Consider the following 23,780-nt stretch of genomic DNA (forward strand, 5'->3'; position numbering starts at 1 on the left):
TTACACACACCGCTTTATTTCAACAGAGAGGGCCTTTCACAACCCTTCAGCAATTTTATTTTTCTTTGACTGATGCTGTCAACACATTATCTGAAGTCTACCTCTGAGCTCAAGAGCTCGGTGAGAGTGTTTGCATTGCACTTGTACGTTACACGGCACCCCTGCCCGGGCACCCTCTGCCCCATCACTCACCGATCCCACTTGCTGATCACTTGACTGCCATTTGGATGAAGCCCAACTCCAGCCCTCTCTGAGCACAGAACACAGTCAAGGAAGGGAAGACAGTTCTTTCAGCTCAGTTTTCAGCTGAGACTCAATGAGTTGCGTGTTTATTGCTTCTTTCTTGAAAAACAGAGCTTTCCTGTAGATCCTACGCTTATGGGAAAGATCAGACCCCACCATTTTTTTAACTTATTAAGAGGGAACTGCAAGTTGCCCTCTGCAGCATGCTGCTTCTGCATATGAAAACAGGAAGGAGACTACCTTTCAGTAGCTAATAAATATAACACATTTCCTTATCAAAAGATCCTGAATTCAGTAATACTGTACAGTAGCAGACTAAGCTTCTTTTCCATTATTGCTTCTAAGTATAACTATTATTACAGTTGATCCATTATGGGAATCCTTTAGCTGATGACAGAAAAGGCAGCATACCTTAACCTTGACTAGCTGACCGTCTGTGACAGTGAGCAGCAAGGAATACTCTGCGCATCTGGAATTGCAGGAGAAACTCATCCCATCCAATTTTTCGGAAAAGAATTTGGCCAGGACATCAGAGCAAGAGAGTCTCTCTGCAAAGCCTGCTACTGAACCATTAGTCACTGCAAGCCCTGCCCAAGGCTCCTGAGTCACCGCGCAAGAGAGAACCTCACCGTCCCCTGACAGCACATGGGGAAGGGCCAGCGCTGATGCACGAGGTAGAGAATTTCTCCTGAGCTGCCAACAGCTCCACCAGCACCTGGGTTTCTCTGCCCTGGCTTTCTTCCATCTGTGGCTTGAGCCAAGCAACAGCAGTTAATGAACAGCATTGAAGACAGACAACTTGCCAGCCTGTGGCACTGTGGTTGCAGAAGAAAGATGTGAGGATGGGATTGCCACAGCAGGGATCAGTTTCCTTTCCAATGTCAAACTCCTTCTCCATGAGGTTGTTTTGCTGTATATTCAGCGTCCAGTACCTTGATACTGAAAACTCATAATATTAACAACTCCATGTCCACACAAATGCAGATGTAATATACAGACAGATACACAAGTATGCATATATTTTCCTGTAGAGGAAATCTGATATTTATGCTTTATAAGATGAACAAGGAGGACAGAAACTCAAGAATTCTGGGCTACTGCCCAAACCACACAGCTTTGAAATCAGCGGTGCATTGGGAAAAAAAAAAACCTCACAACAAAAAAACCCCTACACTTCCTTCCAAGAAAAGTGTCTAAGTTTTCCAGTCTGTTTATGACTGATGTCTACCCACAAGAGACTAATATCTGGGCTGGATGAGACTGGACTGGCATACAACATCAAAAACCTCTCTTTCCGGAACCAGGGAAAAATGCCATATCTGTACACAGAGGCAGACCTGGCGTTGCTGAACTTTTCCCCCAAACCGTTATATCTGTGTTTAATTTCCAATGAATCAACTAACACATCTGCAGGCTACTACTCTTCCAGACCAATCCTCTTTATTTTTTTATTCTCGGAACTCATCTCTCTTTTCCCAACACCTGCTCACTACTCTTTCAGAAGTACTTCTTTCAGAAGTATTCAAGTATTTAGGAGTATTATTTTTTTTTTCTCTGGAAGATACTCTCCTTAGCTCTGACTTTGATTAACTTGTATTATATGTGATATAGAAACAGGTGAATTTAAAAATATATAGTAACTAAGGCAACTGTGACTCTCTAAGAGAGAAAGGCAGGATGCACTGTGATCTCCAGAGACTGTAGGTAGCTGAAGAATGTGATAAATACCAGTTCTACACAGAAAAAAAATATCCAGATTATATAATTGCAATATCTGTCTGACTGCCTAAGTCTTTCTTAAGCAGTATCTAACTCCAAGTCTCTTCTGGTTTTAGTGTCAGTTCTCAGCTACTGCCTACCACTATGGGAACAGTCCTTAGTATCAGCTAGATCTTTTTATACCTTCTGCTCTGAACCAAGAAACTGCTTGTGTGAATCCTCCCTAAATCACAGATCCAACGAAGCACTAAAAATGGACTTAAGTTGCAAACACCCTGACTCCCACTTCCAGACTACAGAAGCCAACCCAGAGGTTAGATTTGGAACAAGCCTGGTCTGTACCCCAGGAGCTCTGAGGTAATATCAGCTGCTCCTCACATCCCACTACTATCTTTAGACTTAATGATAAAGCCATCACAGAGTTGTTTCTCCTCTGTGGTAATCCAGAGCTGATGTCACAGGTGTGCAGAGGTGTCTGGGCAGAGACCAACTCCTGCTAATGGCTTGTTCTTTCACCTGCTATTGATTGATGATGCTACTTCAAACACTTCTGCAGTAGGGATCAGAGGCTGGGTCTGCATGAAGAAATGAACTGCTGTTTCACCCACCAGTCATCGCTGAGGCCCAAGACCTTGCAAGCCTCCACATTGGAGCTAGGACTTGCTGGTGGGGAAGTCTCTCCATTACTGCTTAACTCCCTGCCATCCTCCTTAATTCTGTCTCCAAACATTACTGTGCCATTTGTGTTTGTTAAGGCAGAGGAGGGAATTTTACCATCCTTATTTATCAATGAGACTCCAAAGCATAAAGAAGCTAAAAACTTGTCCCATGAGGTGGCCAGTAGCAGAGCAGGAATATGAGTATAGATCCCCTGAGACTGACAGTCCTGTCTCTAGCTCTCAGAGCATGCTTTGCTCAGATGAAGAATGGCCTGATAAAATTATGCATGACCATTTCCCTACTTACGCTGGGGTCTTTCATCTGTGAGACTCCACAGCTCTCGCTGTCCTGTGTTTAACCTCATGCTAAACAGATAATTTATGACCATACCAATTCAAAAAATGAAAAGGAAAAGCTGTAGTACTATATTTGAAGTGAAGTTTGGCAAGACATCCCGCTCTCTCTCCATGAGTACTTTATGGCAAAGTCTGAAATGGTTTCCAGGGATGTAGTATATCTGGCATGAATCCCTGCCAGGCAAAATCTTGTCTCGTTTAATTAGCTCTCACAAATTTTCACCATTCTGCTTTCTCACTGAGGTCTGAACCACAGCTCCTGCTGTCCAGACACCATGGGGAATGAGACACCACGTCCAAGGCCACTGCTGGTGGCCTGGTTGTGAAAGCGCCTGGTGGAAACTCATCTCATTAAACTTTTTGAAAGATGGATGCTCTGGCATTGGAGCAGCTTCGAGCTCTCAGCTGGAGTTTCTGCTGGCCTCCGACTCTCTCTTTGTAATATTTTAGGTTTTGCCTGCTGGAAAATGACTTGTAAGAATGCTCTTGAGTGCCAGTGTTTGGAATCAGATCTGCTTCCAGCATTCCCAAATCCTGGGATGCTCAGAGCTGATGTGCTGACTCAGATCATTCGAGACAAGCAAGTTAGTGAAAAGTTCAATCTGGCAGTAATGAGATCTGGTGGAATTAGACCCCTGGATGATTTACTCAGTGTTTTGTAATCAGTTTAGAGTGTTAATGTCATCCATTTGCTCCCAAACCTCTGCTTGGAAAAGAGCAAGGCTAGTCAAAGCCTCCCAAATGCCTCCCAGCCTTCCAGCATCAGCCTCTTTTCTTTGTGAAATGAGCTGTCCCAGATCTCTGCAGAGGTGCCTGGCAACTCAACCCAACCCACTGAATTAGCATCTTTATTCCTATCGATTACTAATTAGCCCAGTCACGTGATACTTCCCAGCTCCCTCCTGGGGAGACTGAAATTTTTATAGAGTACAACTACAAAACTCAGCAAGTGTGGAGATAAAAGCTATTATAATGAATTACAGACATTTGATGAAGAATTCACAAATTTCATAGACTTTTGAAGATTCACTGACAGTAAATGACAGGATATCATCCTGCATCCAAACTATGGCAATTTATCTGGGTTTTCCAGGGCTCACACCCCCTCAGTTGCCTTCTGTACTCTACAGATTTTTCACTAATAACTCCTGGAGAACACTTTTTATTTCCTGAGCCCTGTGATCTCCATTACATAGCTTTATAGGGCCCAGTCTGTCATGTTTAAAACCCAGAGAGAATATCCTATGGAGCAGCTTATGGCTGCGGTCATTGGGAAAGCTCTCCAGCAAAATACCAGGGACCATAAGAGAGGACCAGGGCTTGCCATAAATGTACAAGGAGCTGGAACATCTGTGAATGTGAGAATTTGGCTACTTCACTGTTTCCTGCAACTCAATTGGAAGAAGAGCTCTTCAGAAGATCTCTTCTTTCTCTGCAGTTTTCATAGAAAGACAAGGTTAACGCTGAACAACAATCCCTTACACTATTCAACAGGCTTGTCTGCTACATCAGGTCAAAGATTTTGGCCTTCTGAGGTGATCCATCTTATTTCTGCAACTGAATACTACATGTCATGCCCCAGTTTTTGAAAGACACCTTTTATTTTTTTCCCCTATAGTGCTCATGATCAAGTTGGCATCTTTTTTCTTGCTCCTGTCTCTATGGCTACATGTTTTTCTTGTTGTTCTTTCAGGTTTGGTTTCTTTTTTTCCCCTGTTTTGTTGTTATTTTTAAATCCTTGTCCTGCACTTCCATAGGAAAGGAACTACTGCTAAAAAATCCATTAACATGGTTTGGCCAGAGTCCAAAATTTCAGCTACCAAGAATGTTAAATCCTCCATCTGTTTGCTAGTTAGATAATGTTACCTTTGAGCTTTCCTTTGGCTGCTAAAGACACTTTATCTGCCTTAAATGTTGCAGAAAATTACACTTTAGGTCAAAGCCTGTGTGCCATTAAATAAGGGGGGGAAGGAAAGGTTCTTGCTATAAATTTCCACCTTTAGTCTCTCCTAACTCTTGGTACATTCAGACACAGAGAAGTCCCGAGCTGAGCATAATCACATTAATGACCTGGATAATTGATGGTGAATGATGGATATGTTGAGCTAGACTCTAATCCACTCTTAAATATTTGCTTGACTTTTTAAAAATCAGGGGAATACCCTGAAGGGAAGGAAGTTCTTTCACACAGGAGAAGTTAAGCAGCTATGGTGTGCTCGAGAGAACATTTGGCTAAGACATTACTTTGTGCCTCAGTTGGGGATGCAGACTGGGCAGCAAGACTCAATGCACTCTTCAGTGCCAAGACCTAGCTGTAATATCCATCAGACACCTCCAGGGAGAGGTGACTTAACTGCTTTCATACGTGGTCTTAGAGAGGGCAGGCCAGGAGATGACCTTACAGTCCTTCCCCACCTCTCCCCCCAGCCTCCACCATTTATGTGTTCACTGCTTGTTAAAGCTGATGGGACACACAGTTGGCCACCGTCTTCCTGATAAACAGGTCAGATGTGGAGCTTGCACGATTGACATCCATGGGAGTTTTCATCATGGCTTCAACTGCCACCTCTTTACACCTGGGATTTCACCAGAGAGTATGAGTTGCTCTCAAGTCACATCATAATTTCCCATAGGCCCATGATCCCACTCCCCCAGCCTGCCACAGCAGGTGCCTTCCAGATGAGTGCTGGAGATGAAAAACTCCTGTGCTCCCTGAGGAGGGAGCATCCCCTGCTGAGAAAAGCTAATAAGAAACGACTAAGTCTAACTGCATGGGACACTGACAGCTACTTATCAGGAAGGATTAAAGCAAGGCCCCAAACCTACAGAAATTCTGGCATTGCATTTAGCTGAGCAAACCTACATCTGCCTCTACTTAGGCCTATTCTATATACCCCAGAGGCAGATGGCTGAACAGGACTGGTCAGAAACAGCAACAAAAAATTGGCCAGAGTGCAAAATCCTAACATGGGATTGTTGGAGATCAGAGACAATCTGATTTAGGTCAGCAAACGGATCCTTGCATCACACCATCAGAAGCACAGCAGCACAAGGCTGGTCTTACCAGCTGACCTCACCTGGGAGAGGGATGAGCATCCTCCAGGGCAGCAAGAGATGAGGGCATAGGGTTGTGATTCTGAAACAGAAGGGCCAGGGCAGCCTGCTCTCTCTGCAGCTGGAAGGCTTCCTTCCAGTCCTATTATGAGAGAGTTTCCCAGTATCCAGCCAAGTTTCCTTAGCAGCAGCTAAGGGACTTTATTTTTAGGGCTAGAAAGAGATTTCTAGGCACAGAGCCCCATCTGCAGCAAAGTCAAACTGAACTTGATGGCAACTGTGGGAGGTCAAGAGAAAAATGACTATGAAATAGATGGAGTTGTCACTTCATTAAGGGGGACAGAAAACACTACTGTCAGCATGAAAGGCACAGTGGGAGGACCAGAGAGACACTAAAAAGGTCATCCTTCAGCTCAAAGTCATGGGTTCAATTTTGGCCTTGTGTAGAGCAACCAGAATTCATTAGTCATTAGAGTAGCTTGTGACTTCGATATGAAAAAGACCCTGAGTAATTTCTAATGCAGAAGCTTCTGCAGAACAGTTCTGCAAGGAAGACAGCTACCCAGTCTGCCTGATTTCAGGGTAAAGAGTGTCTCCCTGATTACTGGTCTACTTGAGTTTATCAAATGCATGAAAAGAGCAAAGAGAACATGTGCCTAGATTGTGTAAATCCTGTCCTCAACAATAGAGCAGCATCATGCCAATGATCACGATAGGCCCTGCTCATTCCACAGCGAAACCAAAAACAGTTGCTACCATTGACCTAGGAAGTGTGAATGAACCATTTGTTTGGAGAGAGATGAAAGGAAGTGTGCAAATGAAGCTTGTCTCCATCACCACGACAGATTTACTTCTTCAAGTGGCCTCAAGTAGCCTTGGAAAGGAAATCTGGAATGCTGTAACATTCATAAATATTTGACTGTTCTGTCTTACCTTGAAAACAGGCAGAAACTCTATCCTAAAGAAAGCAATTCCAGATTGAACAGTCATTTTGTTAAGCAGGCCATGACCTGGGGAACTAGGTATTGGTGATGTTTAATCTGTATCTATGCACATGTACAAACACACAGGATAAAATACAGTGGTTGTCCCAAGGAAAACCAGGGAAACATGTGAAAACAAAGCTAAATTTCAGCTTGGTTACTTAAATACACAAATGAAGTTTTGTAAGGTTTAGAAGGGGACCAGAAATATTTTAGCATGTTAGAAGTGATAAATCATTATTTCTCCTTTCTTTTAGTTACCCCCAGAAAGATACAGTATTTTATTATTTTCATTAGAACACAACGACCAGTGACTTTGGTGTCTCCCATCTGACCTAGCTCCAAGCAGACAGTTACACCAAACTCCCACTTCTCTTTCAGGCTTTCCATCTGGCTGCCACAGTCAAATTTGAGAAGAAACCAACAGGAAGTGCTTGGGGAGAGGAGCATTGAACAGGTATTTTAAGATGCACCATGTAACGTGATCTGCAATTTAAAACTCGCACCACTGCAGATACAACAAAAAGCCCTTCTGCTTGTGATGAGACAGAGTAATTCTGTACCCGCTGTGCCGCTGGCAGCTACAGAAAAGAGGAAAAAATAAAAATAAGAAGAAAATCAAGGAGTTTTCTTCCTGAGATATTGAAGTATCTGAAGACATTCACCCAACATGAAACACTCTGCGTTCAGTGGGTACAAACTGCGTTTAAAACTGTCACAGTTTAGTCACTCAGCTAATGAAAGATGCTTACACTTTAACTGAAAAAAAAGAAAATACAAGTAATTTGGATCCACAGGAGATCTGCCCTACCAGCTGGTTTTGAATGCTGGGGTACTCCCTCCTCTGGGTATAATTAGATTGCTATAATCTAAACGGCACTTCCCATCATTTTAATGTCCCCCAAGGTGGTAAACAGCATTAAGGCTTCATTCCCATAGCCTCTGGGTCAAGAAATACGTGTGGTTATATGTATATCTTAAATTACTTTCCCTGTGACCACAGAATGAGGAACAATTAGTTTACTGAAACGTATTGTAAAATCTGACACACTTTGGCTTCAGTCTTTCAAAACCAGATTAGCACACAATCCATGTCTTACTCCTTGTGGCACTGATGCAATGGAGCCATGAACTAGTTTAGCCTTCATGTCACACAATAAGCATAATAAAGAGAAATGACAAAAAGAGGAAGATTATTTGACATATTCCAATTGCTTCATTTATGAGGAAATACAGTGTATCAAATATCTAGACAGACGTGCATAGACATTGATTCACCTTTTTCCAGTTCACTAATTAGTTTAGTAACTTAATAATAAAAATACTAGTTTTGTTTGTCCAGGTTTTGATATTTTAAATGTACTTGAATGTTTTAAAATGTATTTGCAAAAATATTTTGGATCAGCCAATTGTTATATGAAATATTTTGTTCTTGGGTTTCCATATTCTTGTAAAATATGAAGAAATGTTATTTTGGAACATAAAGAAAAAATAATCAAGGTGTCTCACTTTGAATACATCATAAATAATCTGTGGATTTTTTGATATACAGAGAACACTGGAGAAAAGATTTATTTCCACTATTTCTTTATCACCCTTGACCCAAGTTACTGTGTAATTTTCATTGCATCAGAAAAAGTTTTTTAGGCAAGAGAACTAGTTCTACTTTTAACATAATGATGTTGTTTGAACAGCATTGGGATTGAATCTGGTTACTCTTAGGAATTCTCTTTAGAATAAAGGGAAAACATAAGTTTTACTGACATTGTGCATCAAGAAAAAAATAATGAGCACCTTAAATCTGCACCTGATGGGAATAATTTAAGGACAATATGGATAAAAAAGCAATACATTAAAAATTTGGCCAAGCACACTATTGGATCAAGAAGTTCAAAAGGAGTCCCTGAAAATTTTAAGATTATGGTTTGCTGTTCTGCAGAAAGGCTTTGTTACTGCTTTTTCTTTTGATAGGAAAACACCAAAGCTTTTTACATGGTCTTGAGAAGGAGCAAATTTGCAAAAGAGTAAAAAGCAGGAAATAAGAACTTTTTTTGTGGCGAGTTTTTTTTTTGTGAGATAGTTGAGAGAAGGTCAAAATATAAGAATTTGGGAAAACGTTTTCTGCAGCTGTTTTTACATGTATGTATAATTTACACAGAATTTATATATGACACACATAATGTCATATATATGTCATATATAATGTGTCACATATAATGTATGTGTTTATAAACACATACATTAACATATATATTTTATATGCATACATGTACACACAGAGACTATACGAAAGGTCAAGCAATGTGAAGACTGCGCCTCTGAATTTTAACAGCTTTTTTTTCAGATCTTTGTTAAAATGTCACTACTGAGAGAGACAACCAACTCCTCTGTTACTTCTGAGAAATCAAAGGAAGATGAAGGAGGCTGAGGAAGAAGCGGGAAAGCTTTAGCTGAAGATGAGAGAACACTATACAGACTTTTTTTCATCCAAGCAGGGAAACCTTTCAAAAATGGGCTGTGTTTCAGGTGGAAGAGGCTCTCCAGATTAGCAACTCATTTTTTGCCACCAAAGACATAGCTTCATACAATCTTTTTCGTAATTAAGCTGACATCTACCTGGCTTTGCCCTGAGCTTCTCCTGAATGCATCTGACTTTACCCCTGAGCAAATAAGGCTTAAAAAGCATCCAGTCTGTCTTCACTCCTGGCCAACCTACAACCTTTGTTTCTTCTGTTAATACTGACTTGAAGCTAAAAATGTTTTTCTGTCTTCAGCAACCTTCCTTTTGCAGCAAACATACTGCCTACTTGTACTCTCTTAAGGAGACCTTGAAAAATTAATCCTCTTCTAGGTCTTTAGTTTGGTATTGATCAGCAGATACTCGTGGATTAAGCACTTGAACCCTTCCCATACACGGGACTGTGTTTCCTCTCATCCTGCATGTGCTGCAGGGTTTCAGAGATGAAGTGCATCTTTTCCGTGAAGCTGCAAAAGGCATTGTCAGAAAGGCTGACAAGGGGAAGCTGTTTTCCCATCAAGAAAAGAAATTACAACAGTGCCCATTTGACAAGCAGTAAATTGAGGAAAACTGGCAAGAGCTCTAAATAAGGAATACAGTGCTAGGCAAGGAGGGATCAGATGATGAAAATTCTCCAACTTAACAAAATAAATTAGAAAAAGTCAGTGCCTTGAGGGTGCAATCCATGTTGGTAGTAACTGTTTATTACTAACAGCAGTCTGTTGTCTAGTCAAACCTAAAAATAATTTACTTTCACACAGGTTTCAGATGAAGACTGAAGTTTGCCCTTCTGCATTTCTAACCTCAGTCTCATTTATAAACAACTCTGCTCAGAGAAGCTGAGATGGAGTAATTTATCCTCCTTCCATTGCTCTAGCTGGACAATGTCTGGACTGTTGTTTTTTTATTACACAAAATTTATGAATAACACTATTGATGGGACATATAGTAAATTTCACAAGGGAGTAAAGAAAGTGGGTTCATTAACTAGATTTAGAGGGAGGGAACACCAAAATAATTAATCAATGGAAGACAAAAAGGAAATCATATTAAGCCCAGGGAACCCATACATATCCTGAAGGCATATGTTCTCTCACTTAAGTAATTTTGCTAAATACTCACAATCTAACAAGTGAGAAATTCTGCAATAAATTAGGCACAGACTCAGAAATGAAGATTAAATCTAGATCTGAAAAGAGGAAAAGCATTTTAATTTCAGTTTTCTTGTGCAGTTCAAATACTTGATATTGCAAATCCTCTTTTTTTTTTTTTGTTTTCCCCAGTGCCACCTACTATGTTATAGAGTTCAGGCAAGCAAAAAAAAACTCTACACTTAAGATACAAGGAAAATAAAACTCAAATTAAAATTTAACGTTTTATATCAGTTTATTTGACTTTGATTGAATGAACTAGTTTGGAACAAATCCTTGAAGAACCAGGATGTGGGATAGAGTACTCACTGAGTAGAGAAGATCCTTAAGAAAGATCACTTGTGGTAGTCAATGCAACATAAGCAAAAACACTTGTGTCAAAAAAGAATTTCCTTTCTTTTCTGAGTTTATTTAATGTTGGTTGGTAAAGCTGCATTTACCATAGTAAGCTATTTACAGTAGTAAACTAAAGGAAATTAAGTTTCTGCTTATAGAACTAGAACCATGTAATGTTAACAGAAAACACCTCAAATAGCTAGAAAGCTAACTGTACTGAAAGATTTCAGAAAGCAGCTGTAAAAATGGAGAAACATCAGTGATTGGGGCTTTTTCTAGCAAAAAAAATTATAGGAACTGGTCATGAGCCCAACACTAGTCAACACTTTCATCCATGATTTGCAAGTTCTTCTCAAAATGCTGCCAATGAAATCCACATGCACGAGACAGACTGTCAGCATGATGAATTATGAAGACACAGAACCATTCGAGCAGATTTGCCTCTTGAAACAAGGCAGGCAGGAACACAACTAACACTGAGAGAGTTTTGCAGATGGGGGATGCTGGCTAGATCTCCTGGGGGCTTTTCCCTCTTTAGGGCACTAATAGGATTTCCCTCCTCTTCCTGACTGCATATCTTCAGGTAACATGTAGCCTAAATATCTTTCAGACTCTTCCTGCCCTTGTGAAATTAGTCAAGGGTTAATGGGGAGAAGGGAAGAAGAGGAGCAGGCAGACACATAAAGCCACTCAGTATACCCACATAAACCTTTTTTTTAAGAAACCACAAATACAAAGAAGATCAATAGAAGAATTCAAGGACCAGGCCATATAGTTAAAGAGATTTAGTCTCTTCAACTTAGCATCAGATGGAGATGTACTGACTGCAGTTATGAATGTCTTTGCTAGGAAAACTTGCATATGTGGAAAGATTAATGATTTTAGCAAGGTAAGGCATAACCCAATCAGTCAGAAACTATGAGATACATTCAAAAGAGAAAGAAGGTAATTTATCTACTTAGCTGTTTGCAAACAAAAACTATTGGAAGAGCTTATCAAAGGGAAGCAGAGTGAGATCTCTCAGTATTCTTAAAATTACTGCAGATGCCATGAAGATACATTTTAATGGACTTCACATTCCTGGTTATATGCAGGACAGTAGCATGTGACAGTGCCCCAACTGGATCTAGTATTTCATGTGGCCCCTGCCAGCCACAGCACACTGACTCACAGAGGATGCAGCTCCACAGCACTTCCATGGGGCAGTTTGGTGGGTTGGATTTTCTACGGACTGGAAGGCATTCAGCACCCACTATGATTTGGCTTTGGAGCACTTGCCAAGTCTTCCCATCCTCCCCCCTTCACCCTCCAGTCAATCCAACCAGTAAAACAGAAGCATGGGGATGGAAGATGGGGCAGAAACAGCACCATTTCCATGCTCAAAGCTGTGTTAGTACTTCTGCCAATACCATTAGCTTTTTTTCTGTTGTTTCAGTGGGAGGAAGATCAGGTCTACCTCATTTTCCCAGGGTAACATCGTAGAAACACCACTCTTGATTTGTCACAGAAAAGGTATCACAAACTAACAGTTTTCATCTGTTTTTCTCTGGACAGTGGGGGAAGGAACATATTTTCTCCTCCAAAAGCATTCAGCAAATTTGTACTGCAGTCAGCTAATTTTATTACTTCTCATAAATGTCTGTTCCTGTAACGCTCTCAAGGTATTTTCATAACTCTACCCTGGGAATTACAAATCAGCTTTCTCTTTGATAAAGTAACCTGCAGTATTTTATTTTATTTTTTATGTTATGAACAGCTGAAAATGTATGACATCCCATAAAATGTCTGGGTTAGGCCTTTGAATATTGCTTATTTTAAGAAGTCTTTTAGCATTGCAGCAGAGAAACACAATCCTAGGATTGGAGTCTATTAGGCAAAAAGAGGGAATGAAATCCTTAAAGCCAATGTCTAGAGTGTCTTTTAAATTTTCTTCCTGTATTCCAAAGGGAGCTAACTTCCATTTAATTAAATTTTTTTGTTTAAGAAAAAGGAACCTGGATTATTCTATTTATTTATACATTTTTGCAGAAGTTTATGATGAAGTACATTAAGGAGAGGAGAGGTGCTCCCAGAAGACAATGCATATTTAAGTAATGAAGTATTTTACTAGAGAGTCTAAAAATTGGTTTCATGGCCTCAGAAACAGAACCCCAGTTTCTCTCACATAGCAACAACTGCTGCAGAGGAAAGAGTCCTCCACGCTTTAACAACTCAAGCTGCATTTTCATTTAGTCACTTCTCCCAGGCTAGGGAGCATCACCCAGGTTTTCAGCCAGCTTTCTGTCATACAATCATTATGGGAATTTTACAAGGCTAATTTTGGAAGGAGGCTTTTTGATCAATTTATACCAAATCCCAAGTTAAGGCAGTAACACATCTGTTTGTAAACAGGAGAGGCTACAAGTAGAGACAGCCAGCAATTATTTTACTATATTTAGGGATATAAATGACACTTGGAGGATTTCATATTTTAAAATCAACAAGCAGGCTGTTTTTCCCCACAGCCACTCTAGCCCAGGATCTACACATCACTCTCTGTGCGCAGAGAAATAGTAAAAAAACCCACATATGCCACAGATGAGCATTTCTCACCACATCCTTTCACTCTCTCTGCTTTAGGGAGTTGCTGAACTGGAGGTTACACCTCAATCATAACTTTAATGAGCCACTGGTGAACTTGTCTTTTACAAATGTGTCAAAACTTTCTCTGTATCCACTAAAATAAGAGCAATTAATAGAGAACAGTTCACGAGTGCCCTTGTTCCTTGACACAGCTATCCCAAAGCTGTAATGGTTTGCAATCTGTATGTCCTCCTCTTTTGCTGAGGTTTGCATAAGCAGCACAAGAGGTGAAACTTCTTCAAGTTCCCTTAAAAGACTGTGCTTCCCTTTAAGACTGCAGAAGTTTCACTGTATCAGATCTAGTAATTGCTCCTTCTTTTGGTCACCTAAGTCTGAGGGGACTGGTGGTCAGAGATTATTACCTGGTTTCTAACCACACAGCCCTACCTCTCTAACAAAGTCCAAGTGTGCTTCATCACCCATGACCCCTTGTCCATCCCTAACAGATGCACTACAGACACAGCTAATCAAATGTCAATACCTCAGTCTTAGCATTTCTGTTGCAGGACTTACATTAAGGGCTCTCAGATTCCTAAGAATAATTACCTACCACAGATCCCCCTAGCCGTCCTTGGCTTAACATCACTAAAAAGCACCAATCTGGAGTACAAAAATGGAGAGACATCTCTGACATTGCCCCTGGCTATCATGGGTCTGCTCACCTACAGCACGAGCAAATGGCAGTGGCATTTAGTGCATGTCCAGACCAAATGTCAAAGCCAGTTCTTGAGGTTTATAACAAAAAACAGTAACCATTCATGCATCGTCTTGGAAATCATTACCAACAGCATGACTGAGATTATTCAAGCCTTCATAAAACACCTGAACCCCCTGTTTCTCCCATGGAACCAATTGTGCAGAAAGGCTTTGTAATCCCACAGACCTGCTGAGTTAGTGCATGCCCCACTTCCAACAACACACACCATGCCAAGCACAACACTCCTGTCTCAGCAGAGCCCAAGGGATTCCTCACACAGCCAGAGTTAGGCATGGCAGGAAGCACCTTGCTAAACCAAATCCTCATCAATTACATGGAAAAATCAGGCAGCACAAGAGATAGGCAAATACAGAGTGGGTTTGGTTTTTTTTGTTTGTTGTTCGTTGTTTTGGGTTTTTTAATCCTTTTAATCTTGAATTCCAAGCACTGCCTTGAAAATTATTGTGGATTACTATGCTTTTGTCTGGAAGATATGAATATTGGAGGAAACTTTGTCTGATTTACTAGACAAACAAAGCTTCTGTGATCATGTTCTCCCCAGGTTCTTTTTAGAGCCCTTCCAGTGATTTGGTCATTTTAGTGAAGTTTAAGAACAGAGGAGAGGTCTCAATAACATTAAATATGGACAGTTTTCATCAAAACAGGCACATGGGTAGAGAAGACTGGAATGATCAGTTCTCTCACTGGAACTGCTGGCACACAAGAGGCAACCTCTTATTTGGCATCAGAGAAATCACTAGAGCCGCAAACATCTCCATTAATTGCTCTCTTCACAGTAAACGTGTTTGAACTTATAGATTACATTTGAAATCTGCACGGAGACATTGCCAAATGTTGATTTACTTCACATCTCAAGACCCTAGCCACATTCTTCCTGCTTCCTGCACTAGTCCCCTGCAAAGTTTATTAAAAATATGTGTAAGACAACTATGAAACTGCTGGCACATTCCTTGATGATATACAGAAGAGTGACTTCCTTGCTCACTTGGGAACAGCTGAATCAACCATACTGGAAGAAGAGAAAACATGTCAATTGGTAAAATGTTGAGAATGGAGATACTTTATACTCAACCAAATTTTTGATCAAGAGATGATCAGAAAACCTTTGAAAGACAAAGAACTTTTTCAGGTTCACAGAATTCCCTTAGTGCAGAAGAGAGTTCTACAGAAAAGAATGACTACATCAATAACAAACATGGTGGGATAAAAGATAACTCCATGCTCATGGAGGTAGGCTATTAATTTGGAACAGAAAGCCATGAATGAGCTGTGAGCTACCAACAGCCAGAGCTAATTTCTCACCCTGGATGAAAACACCCTGTATGGCCCTGAAGGCTTGCAAAGGGCAGCACCACCGACTTCACTCACATCACTGCCTACAGGTCTGAGCTAGCAAGTCAGTCTTTCTCCAATGAAGCAGAGAGGCTCCTCTGAAGGCAATTCAGAGCATCTAAGGTCAGACAGTAATGTTCTTTTTCTCCTCTGTCTAATAAAGTAGCCTGTGTCTCCTCCTGTAGTCTTTGGACTACAAGGGCAGATTCAGAATAACGCACATCACGTTTTGAGAAAAGGCAGGGGAAGGCTTTCAATGTTCCTGCCTGGAATGCTTCCTATCAGAGGATGCAGGTAGGTTAACAGAGCAGTTAACATGACATCAGGTACTCAGCACCAAGATGCATGGCTGGGGAGGCTTCTTGGAGATGAGAAGCTTGTGGAGCTGCAAAGCCAACATGCTCTTCACTGCTCTCAAGCTCGCTTTCTAAGAGCGATGTAGACATATCCTATAAATCTAAGTTAACCCTCTAAGCCTGGGGAGTCAGAGTCCCAGACTGAGTTCAGGACTAGGAAGGGCTTTACAGCATTAGCTCATTCTAAACAATCAAACCTGTTTCTTGAAACATTTGTGTAGATTTATGAGGCTCTGGTGGGTGGGAACCTGAAATAGATACCATGCTCTTCTCTTCAGTGCAAGAATGATTTATGCTGCCAGGCAGCTCTTCGGCACAAAGCCAGAACAGACCTATCAGATGCAACTAACAAATGTTGTAAAACTGAGTAAACCAACTGCAACATGAGCATCAGTTCTTCAAGCACGTGGGCCCCAATGGGGAACAACAGGTGCATAACATAATTACAAGCAAGAAGAAAAACAAAAGGTATGTGCAGAAACAAACCTCACAGAGTTGTGTTGGTTGCCATAAATCACCGTGACAACTACAGTACCAACCAGGAAAAAGAAAAAAAATAACAAGGAAAATAAAAAGAAATGAAAAAAAAGGAGCTACGTGCATGGAAAAAATGTCACAGCAACACAGCAAAAGAATTGGAAGCAGCCGTGTTAATCCCTCATGGACTATCTCACCATAATTATTATTTATGCCTTACAAATGGGAATTCTAATCTGCTGATTTTGTGGTTACATTTTTGTGGCTTAACATTCCACATGTCACAAGAAACATCAGCCTCCCCACCCTGCCTAAATCCTCCCCTGGTTAAATTGATCACATGTGTGGCACACAAACAGAATGGCCGTGCAAACATCTCATCTCTGATGGGTTGAATCTTTCTTATCTTCATAATAAAAGGGAGTCTAATAATCAGATCTTCACTTCTGCAATGTGGCTTTCTTCCTAAAATGTTACTGGAATAATTTTGTCCACAACAACAATAAAAACAAGGACCAGGGAAAACCTCAAGAAAACACTGTAATATTATAATGTAACCCAGCAGGTATTTATCAAACATACCTGTATATTTACACCTAAATTTAAAAAAAAATAATAAAATCAACAAAACAACAACACAAAAAACCCAACCTCCATGCATAATAGATTTGGATGCAATTTGAGTTGGAGTGGACTCCACTGACCATTATTTTGTAGCCAGGACAGCAACCAGGAATAGTCACCCTGGAGCTCCCTCTATTTCAATGAATCCAGACTTTGTCTGCCTACAATTAGAGAAGTGGCTTATTAGTCTCTAAAATGACAAGAACCACAAGGTCAGCACCATTCAAAACTTGTCTAGCAACTGATGAGACCAACCTACAAACCCCATCAATCTCATCAAGTCCTACAATGGCCACAGATTATTCAATGGCATTCTCCTATAAGCAGTAGCCAAATCTGTCTCTGGATGGACTGGATGATGCCCAATGCCCCAAAAAAAGAAGTTACAAATAAATTATCTTTCCATGCAGCTTACTTGGAAGGGAAGGCTTCCACCTGATTTGCCCTTGAAGATGCAGACCAAAGCTCACTTAGATATCCTGCTGTGGGAGATGCAATGTGCCCTTCTGGAATGAGCAGTGCAACGCTCGGCTCTACCATCTCATGCCTTCTACAAGTGTGAAAGAAAAATCCCTCTACTCCTCTCAGGTTTGGCAAACTAGCATAATAAAAACCAGTTCAATAAAAAGCAGCCTCCCCGCATCACAAAAGATCCATGAACCAACTTCTGCAGACATGCTGCTCGTGCTTCTGGTCTTTACCACAGTCTGGTGAATTTTCCTAATCTTCGAGACACGTTTGACACACAAAGCTCTGAAGCCACAAGCCTCTGAGCTACAGCTCTGTGCTTCCCAACTCCATTCTCACAGGGGGTGTGTGCACTGCTGCACAGAAACCAGCCAAGCAGCTCTCCTCAGCACCATGCACGTGGTCATCAGCAGTCCCTGCCAGTCAGCTCACTCCCTGCCCTGCTTTGTACTTCCCCAAGTATGAAACATGGGCAGGGGATGGGGAGGTCCATGCTGGGAACTGCTCCCAGAAAGCAGTATGAATACAGCACTTGGTTCTGCTGTTGTCCAATGCTATTGCATGAAGTGATGGACAATCAGAAAACCAGCAGAGGTGCAGTTCACCACCGTGTGATTAGAGGCTCCCAAAGACATGCCCCTGTTCTGTAGTCTCCATGCACCAAACGCACAACCCAGACAGGCACCTGTCTCCCCAGCACAGCACATGGCATCGTGTGTACCCACATTCCCCCAAACAAAAAAATCTGCCAAACTGTGATGGAGAGGCCTGATAAAATTGACACCAGATGCATCCTCCTCCCAAGTCAGCTAGGACAAGCTGATGAGATTGCTATCCTATGATGTCTTACAGCTGGAGGCTCCACCAGCATGAAATATTAAAGTACATGTGATAAGAAGGTTGTGCCAAATAGCCTTCCTCTAACATACCAAATAACAAGGCTAAATTAGAAGGCAAACAGTGGATTAAGTAATGTAACAATTGTCATATGTATTAAATTTGATCTTTTACTGCAGCAGGATGTTAGTAATGAAAACAATCCCTCAGCTACTCAACCTTGTAAACCCACAAAAGAAAGTGTGTTCATCAGATCTTGCTTTGTCTTCCCATCTAGGGGATGGTTTGTAGCAGGAGGCCATACAAACCAGAGCAAAGATGAAGACAAGTACAAAGCAGGTTAAAACACTACCAAATCAGCTGTCTGCATTCAGTTACATCAAGGAGAGCCTTTTCAAGCCAGCTGGCACTCAGCTGCTAGAGGAGGTGAAGAAAGATGGTGAACCAGAATCATAGTAATTTATTGATTAAGAGATGCACTTCATTAGAACATTTTGCTATTGAATTTCACATTGCTTTTCTCTTACAAACCTAAACAGCCATTAATTTGCATAAATCTGACTAAATAATTTTTTTAAGCTATATTTTTCTCCTGGGAAAATGCTGTCTCAGCTCCAAAACATCTTGCAGAAGATGCCAGTTCTGACAAAACTACTGAAAGGGAAAATTCTGTTTCAATCATTTGGACATTTATAATATAATTGTTAGAATTTTCATCATTTCTTTGTAATAGCATTTACTTTTTGAATAGCACTCACTTTTGTCTGTCATGTTATTTTGAAATATTAATATCAATGTTAAAATGATGCTACTCATCATACCTTTGCATGATGTCCAATCTACTCTCTTCAATGCCTGGCAGTGTTTGGTCATCCTCAAGAAGGAAACACAGTAGGGTTTCAACTGAGGTTCATTTTGGAGCAGGCTGGACTTTCTGTTTCAAACCCTTTTTAAACACTGCTTTTTTGATTCAACTTAAGAGTGCAAACCCATTTCTCCTGGAAGAGGAATCCTACTTCCAAACATCCTGCATGTGTGGTGATGATAATGGCATTCATTTCTACTGATTTTCAACCACTGTCTTGGAAGGAATTTAGAAAAACATGAGGAGAGTTTTCCTCTGGTGGCACAGCTCTAGAGATTTCCCCAGAATACAAACCAAAGCTAATGGTCAACTGCAGTTTTAAGTCCTGTAATAAAGCTGCTTGAAAAGACACAACACATCTCCTGTGCTGGAAACTTTTATATAAAATAAGGACATTGCAGCCTTTTATTATTATTATTATTACTCTGCTACACTACAGTAATTCCTTGAAATGGAACTTGTGTGTGGCAGAGCTCATGGTGAGTCCCTCCATCACACCACAGCCTGCTGAAAAGGCAGCCCACTAACTCTGTCACTGGAGATAACCGTACTTGAACACGGATTATATTCTTAAGACATTTGTTCCTGGCAGGATATGCTCCTGGATTTTCACCCAGCGTGACAGACGAACCCAGACAGGCTTGAGGCAGTAGTGATTATGGATACAAAACAAGTAAAAAACCCCAGATCTGATGAATGCTACATGCCCTTATAATGCCACCAGGACTACTTCCCCTCTGGCACATGCAATGGCTGACACAGTGGGGCAGGGCTGAGGCAGGTGGTGGCACCTGTGTCCCCACAGGAGCCCCTGGTCCATGGAGAGAGGAAACACCTTCCCACAGCATCCCACAAACAGAAGCTGGCACAGCAGGTCCAAAATGCAGCCTAGAAAGTTTTCAGCCTGCCCAAAGCAACTGCCTGATTTTCACCAACTCCCATTTGCAATAGGAAGGAAGGAAGAGAAGATTAAAAACAAGCAAGAACTCTATTAACACATGTAAATGTCGGTAAGCTAATGAGATTCCCAAACAACCTCGCTTCCAGAACAAAATTACCCAAATCAGGTCAATATGAATAATAATGAGATGACATATTCTCCTCACGGGAGGTCACAGCTGAAGCATGTGAAGCCGCTTACAGCCCTTTTGTCTGAATGACCACATCAACCTGATAAACTTCTGTTACATCAATATTGTTCCTGTCACTGCACTTAGCATAATTAATTCAGATGCAATCAGGATGGAGAGCAAAACACTCTCTGCAAGTGCCCCCCTAGTGCTGCAGTCATGCTGGCATTTTAAAAGTGGATTTAATCAAATGTTAATCAGGAGAGAGAAAGTTCAGGCAGGTGCAGCCACAAATAATCCAACGAGATCAAGGATGTCTTGGTGGCTGATTATCCTGCAGCATGGGAAATGTACATCGTGAGGAGGATGACAATATTTTTCCACCTCCTCCTTTAACAAGGGACATTGTAATTGCTTGAATATTTATTTTTTCCAACTGGAAGCATCTGAAACATTTTGCAACATGTGACCTACCACCTCTCTTCTCCTTGTCTGTGCAAAACAACCGGATGCGAGAGTGACCCAGTCAAAATTAATTTCTATGAGTATTTTTCCCTGCAATAACCTATTTGTATTATCACTTAATGGAATTCTATTATTAAATACATGTTATTTTCCCCTTCAGTAGCTTGTTATCAATAAAGTTAAGGTATAGTCACATCAAGAATTTCCATACAAGACTGGTGCCATGGATACTGCCATACTTTTGCTAGCACCAAGGGGGGAGTTTTCAACAAGTCTGAGCTCCTACAGAGACCAGAGCGAGCAGAATGGTATGTACAGAACATGATAGGCAGGTTTTGGGCAGCCCCTGGGTCCCTGGCCAATGTTTATCTGCTGCACAAACCAGGGTTGGAGACCTTTTATCTCCTGGATGTTACTAGGGCTGGTATACGTCACCAGTTTCAGAGGCTGCTCCTTTGGCTCGTTATCACTCCAAGAGGGAAATACCAATGCAGTAACTCTGGGCTGAGCTGAGGCCGAGCAAGAAAGGCTTATTTAGCAAAAGTGCCAAGGGAGGGAAGGAGCGGGGCTGGTGGGGGCACAGAGACCAAGTGTTTCCATTCAGATGTCAAAACATACGTGAACAGACAATTTATTTACATTAGCCATTTTTTGGAAGAAGAAATGGGGAGAGTCTGGCTCTAGTGTGGATTCTCTTGCTGTCTCAGCAGTTGCAAGCTGTTGGGCCTTGTACTGTATCTCCTTGGTGCCATGCCACTGCCTGCTGACACAGGGCCAACACATTCTGAACAGATTATCACAACCTATGGAGCCCTTACTTCTTCCAGGCCACTTTGCTGTTGGTCCATCCAGTCCCATCCATCTCTTTTCATTCCAAGTCCTACCACTGGCCTCTTTGAAGAGGACCACCACTACCTTCAGCTCAGGTGGAGCTGGTTTTCATTCTCTGGATAAGAGGCTGTGGGATGTAGAGCTACCAGGCTTCATCCCAAAACTCCTGGTGCATCTCTCCACACTGTCAACAAGGGGAACAGAGATGAAGGCAAGCATAGCACTTCCCTTCCCACAAGGCAATGAGACACCATAAAATGTAGTTATGACCTGGAGTACTCATTTGTTTCTCAGAAACCACCTATGAAGACAGAAGATGGCTCCAGATCTCAGTTCCAAACTTCTCTCAGCTTGAGTTCTTCAGTTTCGAGGTCCAAGTTTAGGTCCAAGTCTCCCAAGGGAAGTGGTAGATTCCCCCACATTGGACAGTTTTAAGTCTCAGCTCAACAGGGTGCTAAGCCACCTCATATAAATTTCAGTATTACCTAGAAAGGTTGGACCGGATGATCCTTGAGGTCCTTTCTAACCTGGCATTGTATGATTCTACAATTATCTGGGCTAAAGAAAGCAAAGCTAAATCCCAGATTGCCCTACTAGAGCTCACACAAGCAGGACGCAGATGACTGTTTCAAAGTGCAGGAGAGTCAGAAAGTGCCTCTTGGAACATGATCTAGACAAAAGCTCAGTAGCTACATTTATGGAAAAAACTCCTTATGTGAACTCCAAGGATATTACACAGTGGACCCAAGATGGGTCCAGCCTGAAAGAACAGGTTGCATTTCAACGACGGTGGGAATTTGTGCACTTTTGCCTCTCCAAGGCACGAGCTTATCTTGGATGTATCACAGCAGGGAGCAGCTGACTAAACAGTACCATGTGGCTGATAACAAAGAGCCAAGAAACCAGACTGATGCCTAGATGCCAAAGGCATCTCAGAGGCCACAAAGGATGAAAATAGCTTTTTGAAACGCACTTGGGAACTCATTTTTTTATATGTGATGTTGTAAAATCAAAGATAAAGATGAAAGATTCTTCTACAATTACAAACTAGAACTGCTGATGTTGGTACCCCAGTAAAGGAATGTAACACCTACAACTGAACTTCCTTTACAAAATGTTGCTAGATTGAACCTATGAATAATTTTAATCTTACGCAAATGACATTTTGGGGGGGGAAAACGATTACCTGAAATTTTATGCACCAGGTTTTGTTTTCAGTTTGCAAAACAATAAAACATCAACAGAAAAAAACAATAATCCCCAAGTTCCCCATCAGACTTTAAATTTAGTATCTGAAACAAATTCAGGATGTAGTGCTCCTTGTTTGATCTCTCAAACTGCTGAACTCAGCCCCATAAAAACCAGGATGTCTATTATTGGGAGAGCTCCTTGTAAATCCTTCGACCTACTGGGGACTGGACAGGTGAGGTAGGTAATGAGTATGTTTTTTCATGTATTTTTCCCCACGCTTCCCAAACTCAAAATACTTTAGGGCTCACAGTCATCTTAGCATGCTCAGAGAGACACTGCAACTCCAGAAACAGCTGAATGGAACCAGAATAAATTGAACTGGAAATAAGTGCCATAAGAGGTCACTTCATACATGGCTGTGGTGAACTCTGTGAGCATTTCCACTGCCCAATGATGTGGGGCAAATACACCTCACACCAAGCTGCCCATTATAGCCAAGTATACATTTACTGGCTAAGAAACTGGTCCCTGGCAATAATGCATATCATAAACATGAAATATTCACCAGGATGACCAGGCTGACAAGGTTCTACACTCCCAGCACCTCCAAGCATACTCAGCCCCTTATAAAATCAAAATCTGCAAGTCTGACAGCAGAAGTTCTCTCTCACCACTCTTAAATTACTCAGAAGGGCAATTTAAGGGAAGTTTTAGGCACACACCTAAGTCCATCTTTATCCAGCAAAGGCTGTGAGCACATGTTAAACTTCAAGCAATGTTTATGTCAAAATCAAGTCAAGTTGAAGGTAAGCATATGTTTCAAGTGCAGCAGGTGTTGAGGAGAGTCAGCAAAGGGGAAAGGACATCTGTCCTGGGAGTGGAACATGTTTCTCATTTTATAGTC

General features: G+C 41.4%; 1 protein-coding gene across 1 annotated transcript in view; it reads right to left on the reverse strand.

Annotated features, from left to right (window-relative positions):
* Window positions 1-23,780, reverse strand: part of TRABD2B (TraB domain containing 2B) — a 281,339-nt gene that overhangs the window by 63,169 nt on the left and 194,390 nt on the right. The gene's annotated exons all lie outside the window — the stretch shown is intronic.

The sequence above is a fragment of the Apus apus genome, chromosome 7, assembly GCF_020740795.1.
Source record: "Apus apus isolate bApuApu2 chromosome 7, bApuApu2.pri.cur, whole genome shotgun sequence".
Lineage (NCBI taxonomy): Eukaryota > Metazoa > Chordata > Aves > Apodiformes > Apodidae > Apus > Apus apus.